Source organism: Panicum virgatum, chromosome 4N (genome assembly GCF_016808335.1).
Source record: "Panicum virgatum strain AP13 chromosome 4N, P.virgatum_v5, whole genome shotgun sequence".
Taxonomy (NCBI): domain Eukaryota; kingdom Viridiplantae; phylum Streptophyta; class Magnoliopsida; order Poales; family Poaceae; genus Panicum; species Panicum virgatum.
In genome coordinates, this window is record NC_053148.1 from 379,425 (window position 1) to 385,444 (window position 6,020).

Here is a 6,020-nt window from a genome sequence, read left to right on the forward strand (position 1 = left end):
CAGGCAAGCAGGGGAGCGGGGAGGCCGGGAGGGTTTGGCTGTGTTTAGTTTCAAAAAAAAATGTGAAAAGTGTTTGTGAAAAGTATTATAGTATTTTTTATTTTTTGTTTGTAGGTGGTAAATATTGTCTTATCATAGGCTAACTAGGCTCAAAAGATTCGTCTCGCAACGTACATCAAAACAATGCAATTAGTTTTTTTATTTATCTACATTTAGTATTCTACGCATGGATCATTTGTTATATTTAATATTTCGATGTGATTTCGATGTGATAGAAAATTTGAAAAAGTTGGCCAACTAAACGCCTTTTCTTTCCTTTCCTTTCCTTTCCGTTGGGTGGCGGCTGTGCCTGAGCCTGAGGTGGGGACAGTTCACACCCAGCTGAGGGGCGGCGGGGGCCACAGACCGCACCACTAGGGGTAATATAGCTGTACTTGGGTTGTTGACTCGCTCAACTCGAGGGGAAACGGGGAAGGATAATTTTGCTCCAGGACACTCTACAATGTCGATTTTTGCCACAGGACATTACTCAATTTTGCTTTTGCTGCTGGACACGTTTTAAGCATGCATCTTTGCCACTGGACACCGCAGCGATTATAATATTCATTTTGAGAAGAATGGAGGGAGAAAAGTTTCTAAATACCCAAATTACCCCTTGTTCATAACCCTAACCTGTAGAAACCCGTGTGCCCCCCGGCGCTTTCCGCCCGCGGGACCTCAAGGGGCGCCGCCACCCGATCCCCAGGAGCGCCGCCACCGATCCCCCCCCCGCGCGCTCGGCGACGCGGCCAGCAGGCGCGCGCTCGGTGGCGCCGCGACACAATCCGCAGGGGGCTCCGCCACCGGTCCCCACCCCCCTCCCGCGCGCGCTCGGGCGACGTGGCCGTGCAGCGTCGTGACGCCGCCGCTGCCAGCAGCAGGACCCGGCCTCGCGCGCGCTCGGCGACGCAAACGCCAACGCCGCCACCCGTCCGCATCAGCCGACCCTAGCCCCATCCACACCAACAGGAGGTCCTCCCAGAAGCCTCCCGGCGCTCGATCTGCACCAACAGGACCCGGCCGCCCGGCGCTCGATCTGCACCAACAGGATCCGTCCGCCCGGCACTCAATCTGCACCATCAGGACCCGGCCACCTTCGTTCTCCCGCCATGAACTGAGCAAATCGTCATGGATTTACCCAAGAAACTCGACCTTTCATGGATTCCTGCAGGGTATGTCTTCAATCGACCAGTCATTTGCATTTTATGATTTAGGTTTAGGGATGAATGGTTATGGGTTAATTTAATTGTTTGTTTAATTTGCATTTACGAATGCGTAGGATGGATCGTAGCTCGGCTTGTCGAGTTGTGATTCAGGTTCCTGCGTATGTGAAGCAACCTGTTGAAGAGTACCATGTCACTAGCAAAAACAGTATTATTGTAGACAAGGACACTACAAATTGGATTGATTTCTCAGCTAAGCTAGATGCAATGGTCAAGCACGGTGAGCAGCAGGAGTTGCATGTATCATTCTTGGATAAAACTTGCAATGAATATGTGCGGATTACTTCTGATGCTGCACTGCTTGAGGCATTTTCTCAGTACTGGGACATAAGGAGGCTACCATTACAAGTGATAGTTCATGACGTCGAACATCTTGAAGAGGTTCTTCCTTCTACTAACCTAGAGCCATCTTCCGCTCCTACTCATAAAGAACTAGACCTAAACAAGCCAGCATCTTGGGGAGAGGAAGATGAAATTGAGTATGTTGGGGTGGATGATGAGAAGGAGAAGTATAAGAACTTGTATGGCTTATCATGTATGGCTTTTGAACCTTATTATGGCTGCTAGCATGTATGGACTTTTAGCCTTGCAATGCCTCCTAAATGTATCAATATTAGCCCTGTAATGGCTCTGAACATGTATGAATTATGAAACTATTAATGGCTATCAACGTTTAAGATTTGTTTCTTTTGTGAAATATGAATGTGAGCATTTTAGGCATGTTTAATCATTATTTTATTATGTCTTGTAGGAAAGATGCATACTTGAAAGAGTGTCCTGTGGAAAAGCCAACATTGTAGAGTGTCTAGGAGTAAAATTACCTTCGCTTGTGAGCAGCCTACCATTGCAGGGGTATTTTGGTCAGATTACTTATTTTCTCTATCCTCTCAACCAGGAAATGAATATTATAATGACTGTAGTGTCCAGTACCAAAGATACACACTTAAAGAGTGTCCAGCAGCAAAGGCAAGATTAAGTAATGTCATGTGCCAAAAATCAACATTGTAGAGTGTCCAGGAGCAAAATTACCTAACGGGGAATGGATTGGATGGAAATGGATTCGAGGTAGACGACGACAGGCCCAGCCCCAGCCCCAGCCCCAGCGAGCGATCACATGGCCATGGCTATCGACTTAGAGCAAGGGCAATAAAAGGAGCTTTAAGTCTCTTCTATGTCATCAAGAGACGTTTTTTAGAGACATATGCTACAATAATTTGTCTTTTAGATTGTCTCTTGTAGGATATAAGAATATTAAATTCATACATATAAAAACAATAAAAACTCATGAAATGCATGCACAAGAGACATGTTGGGCTCCAAAATTAACTCTTGTGCTTTGTTTCTCGTACTGGAGGCGTCTCTTAGGTAAGAGTCCATGACACTCTCTCACCTTATTTCTCTCTCATCCACGTAGGATTGTTGTTGACATGGACAGACTAATAAACTCTTATTGTACCTGCTCTCAATGCAATCTACTCCTATGAGTATGACCAATTGACCATGACTGTATGGCCATGGCTATTAAGTCTCAAGTCTAGAAAGTCTCAAGGGGGTCCTCGTCCTGTCGTCCAATGTCCATTGCGTTGCCTTTTTTTTTTCTGTTCACCAATCACCATGGCATGAGAAGGAAGAGATTTGATATGATGATGCTCTACCCAAGACGTACTACAGTTTTTATTAATTGGGCAGGGCAGCATTCCTTGCGTATACTCGGGGGGCGACCGGGACCGGGCAGGGCAGCAACCAACTCCGAATCGGCCGCCACATTTTTGGGTCCAATGTTTCTTGCTTTGCATTGCTCCGGATCTTCAGGGATGCAAACCAAACCCCCGGGGCCGCAATGCAAAGCCAATACTACTTACTGTATGTGCCTTTCTTCTCCTCTTATACTTCATCTAGATATGTGCCTTTCTTCTCCTCTTGTACGTCCTTTTAGAATTATAGTAAAGTACTCCCTTATACTTCCTCTAGATACGTGCCTTTCTTCTCCTCTCGTACGTGCTTTATAATTTTAGAATTATAGTAAAGTATAAGTACTCACTTTGTTTCAATTCAAATTGTAGATTATTTTAATAAATATATATAATTTTTTGCTACGTATCTATACATACTGTATCTCTAAATGCATAGTAAAAGTTCTAAAATAATCTATAATTTGAAATGGTCCAAGGTTCACCCCCTCGTGTACGTGTTATCCCCATGTGCACCACGACTCAATCCTAAGGGCCGCTCCTCATGCTGCAATGCAATTGCATTCAGTACGTGCAAATGCTACATTCACTCATTCACCAACAGCACTGCATTTGCATTGCATCCCAGCATGTGGATGGGTGAGGTACCATATATGATCATCCAACACCACGGATGATCTCGCTCACCGTACGCATCGATCAACAGGAATTCAGGATCGGATCGGATACTGTAGTATACTACTAACTAGTAGTACATGTCATTCACTCTTTTCGTTTGATTTGTCAGCCAACCAGACAGCGGTATTGTTCTATTAGACTAAATCAGCACCAGCCACTAGCTACCAGCCAGTCAGTAGTACTGTTCGCTCATAACAAATCAGCACCAGCCACCAGCCACAGCCAAACGAACACAGCGATTGTCATTGCCATCCAATACCTAGCTCCATCATATGCGTTCATGTGTCGTCTCAACTAATTTTCCTTTCCACATTATACTATATTACTCTCTATAGGAGTATACTTGTTACTTATATTATACAGGCAGACAAATTTATAGTACTTAGGCCAGTTTCAATAGTAGTTTCATATATTAAATTTTATACTATATCATCAATTTTTGCTAAGAAAAAAGTCTACATAACCCCCCTCACCTTTGGAGGGTTGTCTACTTCACCCCCTCACCTTCAAAACCGGTTATTTAACCCCCTCAACTTTGCAAAACCGGACAAATAACCCCCCCAAGTGGTTTTGAGCGGTGGTTTTGCTACAGTAACGCGGTTTTATCTTTTTCTTTTATTATTTATTTTCGCTGAATCTTTGAAAAATCATAGTAAATCGTAGAAAATCAAATGAGTATGAAAATTTTCAATCGTAGAAAAATTTCACTACAATTGGACCATAGAAGCTGCAGATATGAATTATTTCATTTAATTATAAAAAAGCATAGATCTAAATCTATGATAAAAATTTTATACTAAAGAATACCATATTATATGTTCATTATGTAGATCTAATCATGTGGAGTCCAACAAAATTGGATTTTCCATTTTTTGATTTTCTATGATTTTTCAAAGATTCAGCGAAAATAAATAATAAAAGAAAAAGATAAAACCGCGTTACTGTAGCAAAACCACCGTCCAAAACCACTTGGGGGGTTATTTGTCCGGTTTTGCAAAGTTGAGGGGGTTAAATAACCGGTTTTGAAGGTGAGGGGGTGAAGTAGACAACCCTCCAAAGATGAGGGGGTTATGTAGACTTTTTCCTTTTGCTAATATGACAGGACCATTATGATGAGAGAGAAAGGGGATTTCCATATTTGTGAAAGAAGTTTCGTCCCATAAAACACAATTAACACAATTATTTAGTTTTCAGCCTAGATAAATATAGAATGAAACCATACGGTAAGTATGGCTTTACAATGGCTGCCAATGCCGCAAGACAAGTAACATAACTTTGGAGACCTAGCTATCTACCTCGGGCCTATTCTATGCTTACCTCTGCTTGCTTTGTGTGCTTGCTGTGGTGGGCCTGAAGGAGGGTCCATGAACCCTGAACTTGGCCCAAACCAAACTACGGAATTCTAATTCCACACGCGAGCGTGAGGAAGCATACGAGCGCTCGATTTCCGGCCGGGTGACTCGTACTCCTGCGTGTGTCCCGACGATGATTTTTAGTATTTTTCATTCTTTTTTTTTTCACGAATCCACGTAACACTAACAGCGCTGCTATGCTGTGTGCCGTGCGGCAGCTGCGACCATGCGTCGCAACCACGACATCTTGGACGTGGGTGCCGGCGTATTCCGGGCAGCATGTTTCTATCTTTTTTATTTAAAATTTTCTATCTTAAAACTTTTGCTTGTAACATTTTATTATAATATCTTTACCCAAATATTTATGCACAATTTACTAATCTAAATTTTTTATCGTACAAATTATACATATAACTTTTGTGTCACATATTTTATGCACATAAGTTTTTGCTTTTTATACACAACTTATGAATTTAAATTATGTTGTTATACATATATATTGTATATCAGTTAGTATATAATTTTTGTTGTATAACTTTTTATAATATTTTAATTCATATATATTTTGCATATGGTTTATATTTATATAAGTTTGTGTTACATATAATTTTTTTATATTGAATGATGAAAGAGAATGAGGATGGCGGTGTTTACCCGTGGTCTCAGTGGACTGCGGGCGGAGGACTTCTTTGCGCTGCTGCACGAGGACTCCTTGCGCTGCAGCACGAGGAGCAGTGTGCGGAGGGGTGAAGGAGAAAAAAAAAGACTGGAAAAAGAAAGGTGGGAGTCGGACAGTGGGAGTGGCAGGGGCTGTCTGATCGATTGCTAGCAACCGAACTAGCGCGCGCTAATTAGAAAATCCCACCAAACTAGCTCAAATATCACCTGGCTCCCCACCTTTGCACAGCTAGCTGCCTGTTCATGGGCATGGCCCACAGATTTCTTAACCTTCCTTGCTCGAGGCTGGTGTGGTCTTGGTGTCCAGCAGCGCATTGCACCGTCCGTCCCATTGCCATTGGCACCATTGAGCAGAGCCG